Consider the following 14,360-nt stretch of genomic DNA (forward strand, 5'->3'; position numbering starts at 1 on the left):
GGAAAGTGTTTCATAAAATACAACTATGATACAGCATAATGTTCATTTGTGATTTTCTAATATGCTGCCCCATTTCAACTATTTTTTTTCAGTTTGGTACCACAAATCTGAATGCTTCTCCATTTCTTTATCTGCAAAATGAGAATAAGAATGCCTCTAACCTCCCACTTCACAGGCATGTGAGATTTGGAACACGAAAGCATTTTGTGCCATAAAAGACTGTACAAGGGTTTATGGTAACTACTTAACAAACATTTGTTTCATGAATGAATGATTCTTTTGCTGTTGGTTTGTGAGAACAAATCCCTATCAATTTAGGGGGACAAAATTCATCAATGGTGAATTCTGTAATCAGTAGGCATGCTACATACAGTAAGGCTCAACTGTCTGTGCTTAGACTCGTGGGCCCCTCTGCTTCCATATAAGTGGGCTTAGGCAGACAACAGGGACAGGAATCTTGCCTGTAGGGGGGACTCCTCCCCTGTGCGTGCTCCCCCTTCCACAACCTCCCACTTCCCAAAGCCGTCTGGAAGGCAGCTATTGTGTCCAGCTCCTCGTATTCTGACCAAACAAGAAGGGTTTGGCTGAGTGCCACACTCAGAGAGACACAGCTGAAAGGCCCTGTCCAGATGCCAAAGCATTATTATGACAACCACTTCCCACCCCAGCTGGATGGTAGGGTTGGATTTTTCCAAGGGCTGGGGAGGGGCTTTCTCCTCTACAATATACACATTCAAGAGCAGGATAACAGACTGTACCAGCCAACCTCAATGGCCTCGGAGGTTTACAAAAGCTAAATAAAGAAGCTGAGAAAACCAGAGGTCATCTTTCTAAGAGATCTCTACTACCCTGGGTCATGCCAATGCATAACTGCCAACAGAAATAGCTGGCAGTTATCAAGTGTCCCTCTTCTCCCACTATAAACCCCCAAGTTCACTGGGGGCCAGGCTTAGTTAGCCTATAAATACAAATGTTGGCTTTAGAGAAAATCACGTCCAGGACCATTAAGGAGTCTTAATACTATCACTCTATGCCCTGCCCCTGCCTGTATGTGTCTCTGTGTCCAGAATGTCTCCAAATTAGGATTCAGACTGGGTCTTGAATTCTCAAATAATTCTGTCAGGATCAGACTCCCACAGATGACTGCACCTTGCTGTCACTGTAAATGTGCCTGTCCCCCATATTCGTCCTTCATGGCAGATCCTTTTTTATTTCTTATCCTCTTTGACCCTGTTGAAATATCTTAGTGAATAAGGCTGAAAGGGCAAGCTTGGTGAGTCAGATACCTGGGTTTTAGTCCTACTCCGGTCACTTACTACATATATGATTATGGACAAATCTATTGGACTCTCTGGATCTTAAGTTTCTTCATCTGTAAGATTATGATTTTGGATCAGATGAGTTTTAATGTCCCTTCCAGCTCTAAATATTTTGTGATCATTCAAGAAAAAAATTCTGTAATCTTAATTATGTACTGAGTACTTTCTATGTGCCCATCTCCATATCAGAAGGATAAGACGTGGTACCGGCCCTTTGGAAGCCAGAGTTCATTTATTCAACAATCACTGATTATTGAGGACTGCACAAAACCACAAAACCTTATGCTAAATACTGTGCATTTTCAGTCAGGAAAACAAGACTAACATATATGGAGTTACCTGAAGAAGTCACATTCCTTTTCTGGGCCTCAATTTCTTCATAAATGGATAGGGCTAGATGTTCTCTAAGGTCCCTCCTACTTTAACAACAAAAAGTCATATTTATATATGGTTTTATGATTACAAAGTGCTTAACATAATATCCCATTTGACCTATGCTCTGAATCTAATTAGAGGATAATTAAGGGTGATACCATTTGGTCCTGACTAGAAGCATAATAGGTGTTCAGAGAATGGAGTGATCAGTAAGGAGGTAAAGTAGCCAAGGAAGACGTCCTGGATAAAGTAGGACCTTTTCTGGACCTTGAAGAATCAGTAGACTATGGATAAGAGACAGGAAGGGAAGGAGGGAGGGCATTCCAAGAGGGGGCAACCACATTGAGCAAGGCCCTGTGGCCACTCTACGAAGAGTGATCGGCATGGTCTGAGTGCAGTAACAATATGGGAGGCTAGCATGTCAAAAACTGAGGGTCCACGCAGAGAAGGAAGAAAGAGAGGCCTAGCAGCCTTGAGAAGAAACCTTGAGCAGCAAGAGGGAGGAGGGGGATGGGGAGCAACTTGCTCTGCCATAACATAACTCCTAAGACTGGAGATGATTTAGCCTTTGGGCCCTGTACCTCCCCCCATAAAGAACATGACTCAGAGAAGTAAATGAAGATCCAAAGGACTGAGAACTCATCAATTTTAGTCACTGCCTCTGGCACATGTCCCACAAAACTCTTTGAAAAGGTCGCCATGGTGTTCCCAAGAACCATTTATTAAGCACAGTCAACAGGGGAAAAACAGCCAACAGGCAGACACAGCCCTGGAAAACAGAATGCCATTTCTCAAAGGACATCCCTGCAAATATAGTCAAGTCCTAGCTGACTGGTCTATAATTAAAAAAAGTTCATATTAATATTGAGCCTTGAGATTATAAGGCTCTTCTTTCATGATTTGGTCATGTAGGTAAGTGAAAGCGTTATTAACCCAATTTTACAAATGGGAAACTGAAGCTCAAAGAGGCTATGAATAGTCCAAAGTTGCACAATTTCTCCATGGCAGAAGCAACTGTGGTTTACCAGCAAAGCACTGGATCTGGAGTCAGAGAATATAGGTTTGGAGCTGTTCTCTACTGCCTGAGTGCCTTTAGGCTAGTCATGTCTTGGCCCAAGCTTCCTCTTTTAATTCACTTCGACACAAGTCATCACGTTAAGCAGGGAGCACAAGTGATGAAAACAAAAATGGTGGAGACTAGATCATCTTTAAGGACCTTCAAGCTCTAGAGTCTGTGAGAAGGGAGCCTGGAATAGTAAAAGTCAGTTGTTGTTGGGTTTTGTTATTGTTTTGTTTTCTGTTTTTTAATTTAAAGGTTTTAAGAAATTGGACTTTTGGGAGTAAAAGGTTTCTGAACCCAAAAACAATTTTGAGGAGGATTTTTAAAATTGCCCAACTGGCTATGGGAAAATGTGGATCTATTCTAATCACCCACATTTTGCACATGGTGAACAGTGAGATAATTCTCCCAAGATAATAACAGAGAAAGGATTAGAACTGAGGTCTCAACTCCTAGTCCACCATGCTTCTTCTATACCACACTGGGCACATGCATGGCCCACACTATTGGGTGAGTCCACAGATTTAACTACAACTGACTCTCCTCTGAAAGGCATATTAATATAAAAAGCAATTTAATAAGCATTTTTTCTGCTCCCTTGATCAATTCAATGCGCAGCAATTTGTGAGACAGCTTGAAGGGAGACATTCTAGTGTCTCAGACAGAATGAACACTGTAGAGTTAAGGTCTAGTCTCAATTTTATCACCAACTCAGTGTTCAATATATCTGTGCCCTCTGCTCCAAGAGGTCAGAAGTGGGAGGGATTGCTTCCTCCTGGAGTATATTGGAAGGAATGTGATTTTATCTGGTTCTTAAAATATGGCCAAGGTTGCAGTAAGTGGTGATGTTAGGTGTGGCTTTGCAGGCAAGGGAAACAGCATGAACTAAGGAGGGATGACGGAAAGATACAAGATGCATTAAGGCAAATAGCAATTGGTCCTGATTGGGTGGGAGTTGAGGGTTTGTGTAAGGAAATATAAGGTTGGAAATATAGATTACAACAATTGATGGAAGGCTTTGAATGCCGATCTGGATTTGACCTTTTTGGGGTGTGGAGGGAGAAGAGTAGACAATGGGATTCACTGGAAGCTCTTCGGAAAAATGTAACATGATTAGAGCTATGCATGAAAGAGATAATTCTGGGATAAATTCTGCAGGATAAATTTGAGACTAAGAGGTGATAAGAACCATCTGGTGGATATAAGAAAGGGGGTATTGCACTGACTTGAGGAGTAACCTGTGTGTTGGGTTGAACAAGTTTAATTTCTGAGATTGTCAAAAATTGTGAGAGAATTGTATTTGTTTCCTTCTTTGTCTCTTGAACAGGACAGGTGGAATTTAGCTACCTAAGTGATTTTCACAGAACTATGAAGCACCATAGGACAGAGGATGGCAAGTCAGCATTGGAGTCAGAAAGACTTGAGTTGATGTCCCTTCTCTGACACACATTGGCCATGTGACCCTGGGCCACTTACTTAACCTGGAGATGTTCTGGGCACCTCTCTCAGATAAGAAATTGCCCAACCAATGCTAGATCTGCATTAGTAAGGGAGTTTCCCCACCCAGAATTCTCCATACCAGGGAAATCATGTTTTGGGACCAAAAAGTTTTAGCTTCTCTGGCTGACTGCAAGTTTGGAATTATAGAATAAATAGGCCAATGGGCTTAATCTCTCTTCCAAGTGGGAGAATTCCAAAATCAGCCTGGGGTATTCTGAGATAGAAGGCACTATTCTCCTCTGGGGTCCACAAAGTGACTAGATACTCTGGCTAAGATGTCATTGAGATGGGTAAAGGGTAAAGGAATTTTTAGCTAAGGATTAGATTGAAATGTTTAGGTTTGCCTTTCTGTGACAGTTGTTGTGAGCTTTAAAATGCTAAAAAGAAGAGTTTATATTTGATTCAGCACTTATCAAAGTTGCTAGCACATAGTAGGCACTTAGAAATACTTATTGACCGACTAACTGATTTGACCTTAGAGCAGACACTAGTAGACACTGAGTCTTTCTCTTTATTTCACCTGGCTATGCTTTTTTTCCCCTTTACCCTGTGAAAATCTGTGGCATGGTAGATAGAGGGTTGGCTTTGGAGTCTAAAAGACTTGGCTACCTTTGATACATACTACTAGGGGCAATCACTGAACTTCTCAGGACCCCCAGGCAACTCCCTAAGATTGTGATGGCAGACCAACTGATGAGTCCATCAGTGGAGCGTATTTCCAAGCTTAAGGTTCTATACTAACTAACTGATAAATAAATAAATAAATGAATGAATGAATGAATGAATGAATGAATGCACTTATTAAGCACCTACTAGAAATGCTAGGCACTTAACTGGGTGTTGGGAATACATTTGAAATATGAAACAAAGTCTGCTCTCAAGGAGCTTGTATTCTTCCCAAGGAGACAACACCTACACTTATAAGTATATAAGAAGCATATACAAAGTAATAGAGGCACTCACACATGAGCTAGGTAGAAGTGAGTAGTGAGTGTGTTCCCCGCATGGGAAATAGCCTGTGCAAAGTCACAGAGATAAAAGATATTAAGTCTTACGTGAGGAATAGGCTCCTGTGTAAGGCCAATGTGTGAAGAAGAATAACCAAAAATAAATCCAAAAAGATGGGCTGGAGCCAGGTTGTGACAAACTTTAAAGTGCCAAAAAGAAGAGTTTATATTTGATCCAGCAATTATCAAAGTGCCTGGCACATAGTAGGCACTTAAAATACTTATTGACTGATTTGATCTTAGAGTTAATAGGGAATCACTGGGATTCATCGAGCAAAGAATAACACAGTCCAGGCTTCTGCTTTAGGAAAATCACTTTATAATTAAGCCCAGGAAGTATGTTCTTGTTGTATGGAATGTGTAGACAAAAAAAAAATTAAAAGGGAAAGAAGGGAGGACACGCTTTATCCAGACACTTATTTAGGGGAGCAATGGTAAAAGGAACAGAATATTCGGGCAGGGGATCTCTGAATCCATGTAGCTAAGCTGTCTCAGGCTCAGGCTGTGAGATACCTGTAGCTAGGGTTCAGTGATCTGGGTGGCTTAGAAACTAATGAAACATCAAAGCCCTGAGGCTAAATGTACACTCCTCCTGGATAGACTCCAAGTAGAAGAGATAGTATCTCTAAGAAACTTATCTGAGGCAGATTAGATTTCAATTAATCAATGAATAAGAATTCATTAAGTGCCTACTGTGTGTCAAGCACTATACCAAGTGCTAGGGATCCAAAAACAAAAATGAAACAGTCCCTATCCTCAATTAGCTCATACTTTGCCAGTAAAAAAAAAAAATGAGAGTGGGGGAAGGAGGGAGAAAGAGAGTAAGGAAGGGAGAGAGGTGGGGAGAGAGAAAGAAAGGGGGGAGGGAGGGAGAGAGAGAGAGAGAGAGAGAGAGAGAGAGAGAGAGAGAGAGAGAGAGAGAGAGAGAGAGTGAATGAGAATAAATATAAGGTAGTTTAGGAGGGAAGGAACACTATCATTTGGGGGAAGGGGTAGGTAGATCAGGAAAGATTCCATGGGGTGGTACTTGACCTCCAGCCCAGGGTGAGTTCTATCACAAAGACTGTTGTAAGAGTTAAGTGAAAATGGCGATATAATCTATAGATTGAGGAGCTAGAGCCTTTGATCTTTGGCTTCTCCATCAAACTCTTGCTAACTCCTCTCCCATCACTTTCACCCAAACGACCAACATGGCTTTCTACTCTGCAACCACAAGCACAGACTATTCAACTGCTTCTGTCTCTTATAGCTCAGGAGCTGGTTCACTTGGTTGAGGCTAAGACTCTTTAGAGAGCAAGGGCATTAGGAGTCATGAAGCATCAACAGCCAGGAGTACATCTTAAATGGCAGTATTAGCAAAGGCAGCATCTCTGCTTTCCCAAAGGAGGCGACTGTCTCAGCCCAGGTTGATGACATAATAAAGCTGGTTCTTGGAATTCTGAGCCACTAATCATGCACAGGGTAAAGTAAATTTGCTTTCTGACAGCATTAATTGCCAGACTTGTTTATTTTAATGACCTCTTCAAGCACAATTCTCATCTGGCTGATTAGCTTTCCAACATGCTCCTAAACAAAGAGAAATCAGTCATTCTTCAGAGGTTGACTTTTCCCCTCCTGGGCAACTCATGATCAGAAGCCAGTAGAGATCTGTTCATCTTCCCCACCTCCACCCTCCACCATCTCCATGCCTTGAAAATCTTAACAAGAATCCATTATCATATGGAACACTCACTTTTACAAAGTGCTTTCCTCCTAGCTCCCTGATGATGTAGACAGTACAAGTATGGTTATATCCATTTTCCATCATCACTCAGTTAATAACAATAAAAATAAACATTGACACTTACTTAATACTTTTTTGTTGGATCATTGGCATTTGATTTTTATAACACTTTACTGACAAAGCATTTTCCTTCATCTGATCATCCCAACATCTCTGTGAGGTAATCACTGCAGGCATTATCATCCCTATCATTGCAGACAGAACACTGAGGCTCACAGACATTAAATGACTCCCCTATGGTGGCACAACTAGTAAATGTCAGAGCCAGAGCTTGAACCTAGGTTTCGAGTTGACATGTGGCAAGGTGAGAAGATCACTGAACCAGATGTCAGAAGACCTAGATTTCAATCCTGGTTCTACCATAGGCCAGCTGGTTCCTTAAAAAATCCCTTCAGCTGACTGGGCCTCAGTTTCTTCATCTGTAGAATGAAAGCTTTATCTCTAAATGAAAGTTGATCTCTAAAGTCCCTTCAGGGGATTCTGTGATTCTAAGGAGAAGGAAAGACAATGAAGATATATAGCCCTCCCTGGTAAAATGCAGTTGCACCTGGAGAAGTGGCAGCCTAAACCCCAGATACTCTGGCCCCGTTGGGATCTTGACCTCTGATCAGAGAAGAGGAGGGATGGTAATTGGGCCTGGGAGAGCAGAAAGACCCCCAACCCACCAGAGACTCATCATAGGCTCTACAGGGAGCGCTTTCTGGATGTAGGCACCCTACCAAGTCATTTCTCCACATAGTTATCACTCTGGATATGAGACATGGATATACAAATAGTGTCATCTCTACAGACACCAGGTAAAAGTAAATCAAGGCAAAGATTTGTATTAGCACTTAGCACAGTACCTGGCACACAGTAGGTGATTAATAAATGTTTACTGATTATCAGGGATGGTTGATTAGGAAAGTCTTTTCTGAAAAGGTGAATCTCAGGCTTTGAAGGAAATTGGGGGGGAATGAATTGATGAGAAAAGAGGGAGGACATCACAGGCAAAATGCCTTTTCCTTACAAGAAATTCAGAATTCCCTGAGTCTTCAAAAATCTACATAACATTTTGCCATCAGGAAAAAAAAAACACCTCATTGTCTACCTGCCTACTGATTTATGTCATTTCCTGGGCTTGCACCAGTCCCTTTTAGCCTATCATACCCATCAAGTTAACCCTCCCCCTTGAGTAATAAATCTGGGCATCTCAGATTTAATTTATAGCCTTTGCTGCCATCCCCATGCCCAACGTCTTGTTTCAGGAGTTTATGACTGAAGTTTCTTACTCCCTGATCATGCTATCTATTCCACCTGTCAAGATGGAAGCGTTTTTCAGGTATCAGATTTGTCAGCCTATGATTATCCTTCTAAAAATTTCTTTAGAGTCACCTCCAAAGCTCCTCTTCAGTAACAAATTCCAACAACCTGGGGCTTCTATGCAATTTAGATTCCTTCAGACTTCCTGACCTGACCTGCCCTCTTTTTCCACTGTTGAAATTAGTTCCTTTCGATCTCCTAGCCAATCCAGAAAACAGAATATTCCAAGTGGTTCCTCTAAAAGGCCTGCTAATGGTCCTACGACCATGGTGCTGCTCTTAATTTTTGTATATGAATGGGGTATAGAAGAAATCTAGGGTCTCAAAAGAAAGAATGAACCAACCAGAGTGCATCAGGCATTGAAAGGTCTGAGCTCATAAACACCAGACAGAGAAAAAAGCTCTTAAGGCAAGACCAAATATGAAGAAAACAATGTTTTGGGTCAGAAAAAGGAACAAGGGGAAAGAAAGTTTATATAAACAGAAAGCTATCTATCTGCTTTCCCCTTCCATTTCCACCAGAGACACCACCTTACATCTTTATCTACTGGAAAACTCTGCTATCCTAAAGCCTGAAAGAAGTGGAGAAAACATTAATTACAATAAAAAAAAACCTTAGTCTAGTCCAGTGAACCATCCTACAAGAAAGGCTCTATCTTTCCTGAAGATTACCACTTAAGGATCCTTCAGGACCTGTGATTCTTGTTCAAGGTTAAAGCACCATCAAATTTATGCTAGAATTATTTGTGTTTCTTTGCTGGATGAATGAAGACCCATTCTTTGAATGCCAAATACAAGATATCATGCCTAGTAGTAATTAGCTTTTATTGATGGGCACATCTCTAAAGCTATGGACTGACTACGTTCTCATCTGATGGTTCAGATTCACTTACCAGAGAAGGCGCAGAAAAATTTACAATTGAGTACCAAACTAGGAGTCAAGAGATCTGGGTTTTAATCTCAGTTCTGCCACCGAGTCACTGAAATTAAAGGCTTAGAGATGGATAGATCTCTATCACATTTCTCAAAAGCCTAGGCACATAGCAAGACTCATTAAAAACTGAATTGAATTTCTCTGAGAAATTACATCCTATTTCCCAACAGCATTAACTTCCTATGCCATTGAAAAGTTGTATTCTTTCTCCAACAGTGATTTTAGGGAGTTATTTCCTCTATCTAGGCCTCAATTTCCTAAGAGAGGATGAATTATATGATCAAAAGTCCTTTCTAGTTTTAATACCCTGATCGTAAAAGTGAAGAATTCTGGTACAATCTAACCTGAATCTTCCACAAGTAGAAAGAAGCTTCCAGATCCAGCAGAGCTATATGTAGGGGTGGCAGGGTGCATGTGTGTGTGTGTGTGTGTGTGTGTGTGTGTGTGTGCACGCACATTAGTTCGTGTATATTGATAGAAGGAAGGAGGAGGGAATAGAAAGGAACATATTGGAAATGTTTTCACTTAGCCACTAAATTATCCAGTTTCACTCAGGGTTGGCTTTGTGAAGGCAGCTAAGGCCAGCTTGGTAGAAACTCTTTAAATAGACTAATTAAAGACTATTTCAAAGAATCTGAAGAGAAGGGAACAGAGAAGACCAGCATCTCTGGGAATCAAACTCTACAATCAAGAAAGTAGATGAAGAACTCAGACGTGAAAGATCATCACCAAATGGAATACTGAAAGGAGGAGAAATAGGCCAATAAATGAAGTGGGTGTGGAATAACATTATTACAACCTACGTTTCTATTGTACTTTACATGTAAATAATGTTATTTTGCATTGTATATTCACAACAACCCTACGAGGTGCATATTATGATTCTCATTTTACATAAAAGGATACTGAAATTCAGAGACATCAAGTAACTTACCTACCATCACACAAATACAAACTGATAAAATTGGAGTTTGAACCCAATCTCTAGGAAAGAACACTCAAAGTATAGCATTCTTTCCATTATATCACATGATGTTTCTATCCAGAGTTCAAGTATCTTCTCACTCTAGTACATCCCCCCACTAAGCTGTCAAATTCATCTTTAAGCACAGATCTATGCCACACATGCACACTCACATACTCACTCATTCGATAAACTCCAGGGGTTTTCTAGCACTTCCAGGATCAAATATAAAATCCTCTATTTAGCATTCAAAGCCATTCAAAACCTGGCCCTCTCCTACCTTTTCCATCTTTTTACACCTTGTTTCCTCCACACATTCTGTAAACCTCTGCCTGGTCTCCTTATTGTTCCTGGGACAGGGGACCATCTCCTACCTCTAAGCATTTTCACTGTCCTCCTATGCCTACAATTACAATCTCTCTCTCTCTTTTTTTTCTTTCTCTCTCTCCCATTCTCTCCCATTCATTCTCTCTCTCTCTCTCTCTCTCTCTCACACACACACACACACACACATCTTTATTTCCTGGATTCCTGGATTCCTTCAAGTACCAGCTAAAATCTCATCTTCTGTGAGAAGCTTTTCCCAATTCTCCTTAATGCTAGTGCTTTCCTTTTGTTGATTATACCCTATTTTTCATAGATGATTAGATGGATCATACCAAATGATCTCTGACTCCCTACTCAGTATGTATGTATGTATACACGTGTGTATATACACATATACATATATATACACACATACATACACACATGTATATATGGGTTATATATAATATGTAGATATATAATGTAGATATATATAGAGATATCTATGTCTTCTTTGTACATAGTTGTTTTCATGCTGTAACCGTAATAGACTGTGAGTCTTTTGAGAGCAGGAATTGTCTTTTACCTTTCTTTGTACTTCCAGTTCTTAGTACAGTGCCTGGAACATAGGAGGCACTCAATGAGTTAGAAGGAAGGAAGGGAGGGAGGGAGGAAAGAAGGAAGGAAGGAAGGAACGAAGGAAGGAAGGACTTCTTTCACTTACTCTGTGCCAAACACATGCAAGCATAGCCAATATCAAAAGGGAGAAAAGCAGAAACGAAGCCTCAGTGTCCAAGGAGTGAGGGCACTAAGAACAATCAGCCCCAGAGCCCAACCTACTCATTCCCAATAACATTAGCCCCTAAATCAAAAGTCTTTTACAGCTGGTATATTCATCAATAAGCCAGTCTATATCTCAAGCAAGTATTAAGCAAAGTGGATGACCATGTATTCCCAGAGCGGACACCTCCTCTAGCTCAGATGGATGCTCCAGGACTAAAATGTTGGCAGCCTAATGAAACCTCAGAGATAGCACAGTCTGACTCTTCCTTTCATAGGTGGTCCATAGAAGGAAAATACTTTACCCAGAGTCACAAAGCTAGAGTAAAACATGGAGAAAAACAGAAATTCTTAACCTTGAGTACTTAGCGTAATTGGATTTTTTAATCCTCTGCCTTTTATTTTACACTTTTTAAAACATGATTCTGAAAATGGGTCCATGGGCTTCACCAGACTTCTAAAGGGGCCCTTGACACACAAAAAAGAAAAAAAGATTAAGACCCTCTGGTCTTGAACCCAGATCCTTAGTTCAATTGTCTTTCTCTTTATGTGCCAAAGCCCAACTTGTAGACTGATGAGTGATGAGACTTCTGTTGCCTTTTATCTGCAGAACAAACTCAGTGACATTCTATCTTTCAATTAGAATGTTAAAGAGTTGCAAGAAAATTAATTTGCTTATCACCAGGGAAATTAAGATGTCTGCAAATAAATTCAACCTACAGCCCAGTTTCAGGTGTTTGATACATCTAAAGCCAGCAGCAGTAAGAACCAAGGTGGCGGGAGTGCGGGTGGGGGGACTGGGAAGATCTGTTTCTAGTTAAATGAAAAAGAAATGAGGGAGAATGATGCAAAAAAAAGTGTGGATGCTGCTTCTATCCCCATCATTATCTAATGCACTGCCCTAAATAGCCAGATTGCTGTGTCTCCAAAATGAGGACAATCTAGGTGATGTCTCACTCTCAGCAGATACAATTCAGCCCCTAATGCATCCAAAAAGGATGCATCTCTTGCTGGGTAAATCTCAAACTCATCCGGATAGACAAAAGACAGAGCGTAGATTTGCATCAATTCCCTGCATTTTACTGTCTATACGAATGTTTCTTCCCTTTGTGGCAGACTCAGCCTGGAAAATAAATAATCAAATTTTAAAACAAATAAATAAACAAATAACAGTAGGTGTGGTCAGACACACTGAGGCTGTCTATCAAACTGTTCAGACCTCTATGTGCACATACTCCCCTGTAAGGAGAATTCCCTAAGGTCCATTGCCCTATTGCTTCCAGGGTCAATGGCAGTAGAAGACTTCTGGACTCCATTTCTGGATTACTGTTGGAGATGGTAACTATACTCAGTTTCCTGGAACAGCAATGTCACAGCTGAGGGCACCAGTCTATAAGCGCCCTGCAGTTTCTCCTTCATTGGGAAGTTTCTCACTTTTGTCTATCCATCTCATCCTTCAAGGTTCAAATCAAGTTCCTCTTCTATGACTACTCCAGGCTACTTTGAGCTCTCCATCACCTCAAGTTATGGTACTTATTGTCTATACCACTCATCCGAGAATAATTAATCAGATGCAGCCTCGTGACAAAGTCAGCATGGTGTAGTTTAAAGAACTATGCACTAGGAGTTCTCATCACCAGTCTGAAAGCTTCTGGAAGCCTGGAAAAATCATAATCTTTCTGAGCCTCAGTTACTTCATCTGTAAAATGGGCATAGATAGGTCTCAGAATAAAGAATGATAATGATATCTTGTGTTACTTTCTTGTAGTATCATATTTTTTCTGTGCAATTTTACTCCAAGAAGACTATGAGCTCCCTGAGGACACAAAACTGATCATAATTCTTTGGCTCCTCTACTGTGCCTAGAACAGTCCTCCACTTATGGCAGGGACTTACTATCTGTTGATTGATCATTATCATCTAAGGAAGGTACAGGCGGCTCTTAGAGTTATTAGTCTTCACTTGGAAAAGTTGTAAAAGACTTGGGAGGAGGGGGATGAGGAAAGAGCAATAATGGCTTTTGAATCAGAGGACCTGGATTTGATTCCTGCCTTTGTCCCTTATTGTTTCTGTGATCTTGAGCAAGTCAATAAACCTCAGTTTATTCCTCTATAAAACTGGGTAATTTGTGACTTCTCAGGCCCCTTCTGCCTCTAAACTATGCTTCAAATACTCAGGGGACTATTTCTAAGGCAATAAAAATGGCCACAAAAATAATCCCCAGGGAGGTGCCAAGCCTTGTCCTTTCCAGCCTTTCCCTCTTTCCCTCACCAATTCAATCAGGTCCCTGGGCTGACCACGCACCTTCCAGTACCATTAACATCTCAGAGAGTAGCCTAGGCTGTATCTCTTTAGCCATTTAACTATGGCCAGACCATTCTTCTCCCCAGTAGCAGGATGCAGCTCACTCCATCTGTGAATCAGTTTCTAAGGTGTAAGTACCTGCTGCATGCAGAGGTTTGATCTGCACCACAGACAAGAGACAAAAGAAAAAGAAACAGTCCTGACCTCAAAGGGATTACTATCTAAACTAGGAAGACAAGGGTGTGGGAAGAACTGCAAAACAATGACATAAAATAGCACTGAATAAACAAAGTAGAGGAGTGTTTCCCATAGCCAGGAAATGTGAGAAGACAGCCCAGTACCCTATTGAATAATACAGGTATGCTCCTCCTCCTCCCTCACAGATTGGGACTGAATCAGTACCAGGTGAACACACTGAGTTCATCAGCTGAGTGAAAAACCAGACCACTGATCGTCTGGTCCTATTTACCCCCATTTCACAGATAACATAACTGAGACCGAAAAAGATGATGATTTTCCCGAGCTTCCACATGCCATCAGACTGGTGGTGGAACTACTAATTGATGACCAATCAAGCAATAAAAAGATATAGGCAGTGCCAATTTTGTCAATAATTCACTGTGTGCCTTAGGGCCTGGGTTTCAGTTTTCTCACCTGGAAAAGGAGGGAATTGGAATGTGGAACCAAAATGGTGGAGTAGAAGCAGGAACTCAGACAACTCTACCAA

At 41.0% G+C, this 14,360-nt stretch overlaps 1 protein-coding gene across 1 annotated transcript in view; it reads right to left on the reverse strand.

The window, feature by feature from the left end:
* The window catches only part of SORCS3 (sortilin related VPS10 domain containing receptor 3), a 677,345-nt gene that overhangs the window by 589,362 nt on the left and 73,623 nt on the right, over positions 1–14,360 (reverse strand). The window lies entirely within an intron of this gene.

Source organism: Trichosurus vulpecula, chromosome 8 (genome assembly GCF_011100635.1).
Source record: "Trichosurus vulpecula isolate mTriVul1 chromosome 8, mTriVul1.pri, whole genome shotgun sequence".
In the NCBI taxonomy this organism is placed as follows: Eukaryota; Metazoa; Chordata; class Mammalia; order Diprotodontia; family Phalangeridae; genus Trichosurus; species Trichosurus vulpecula.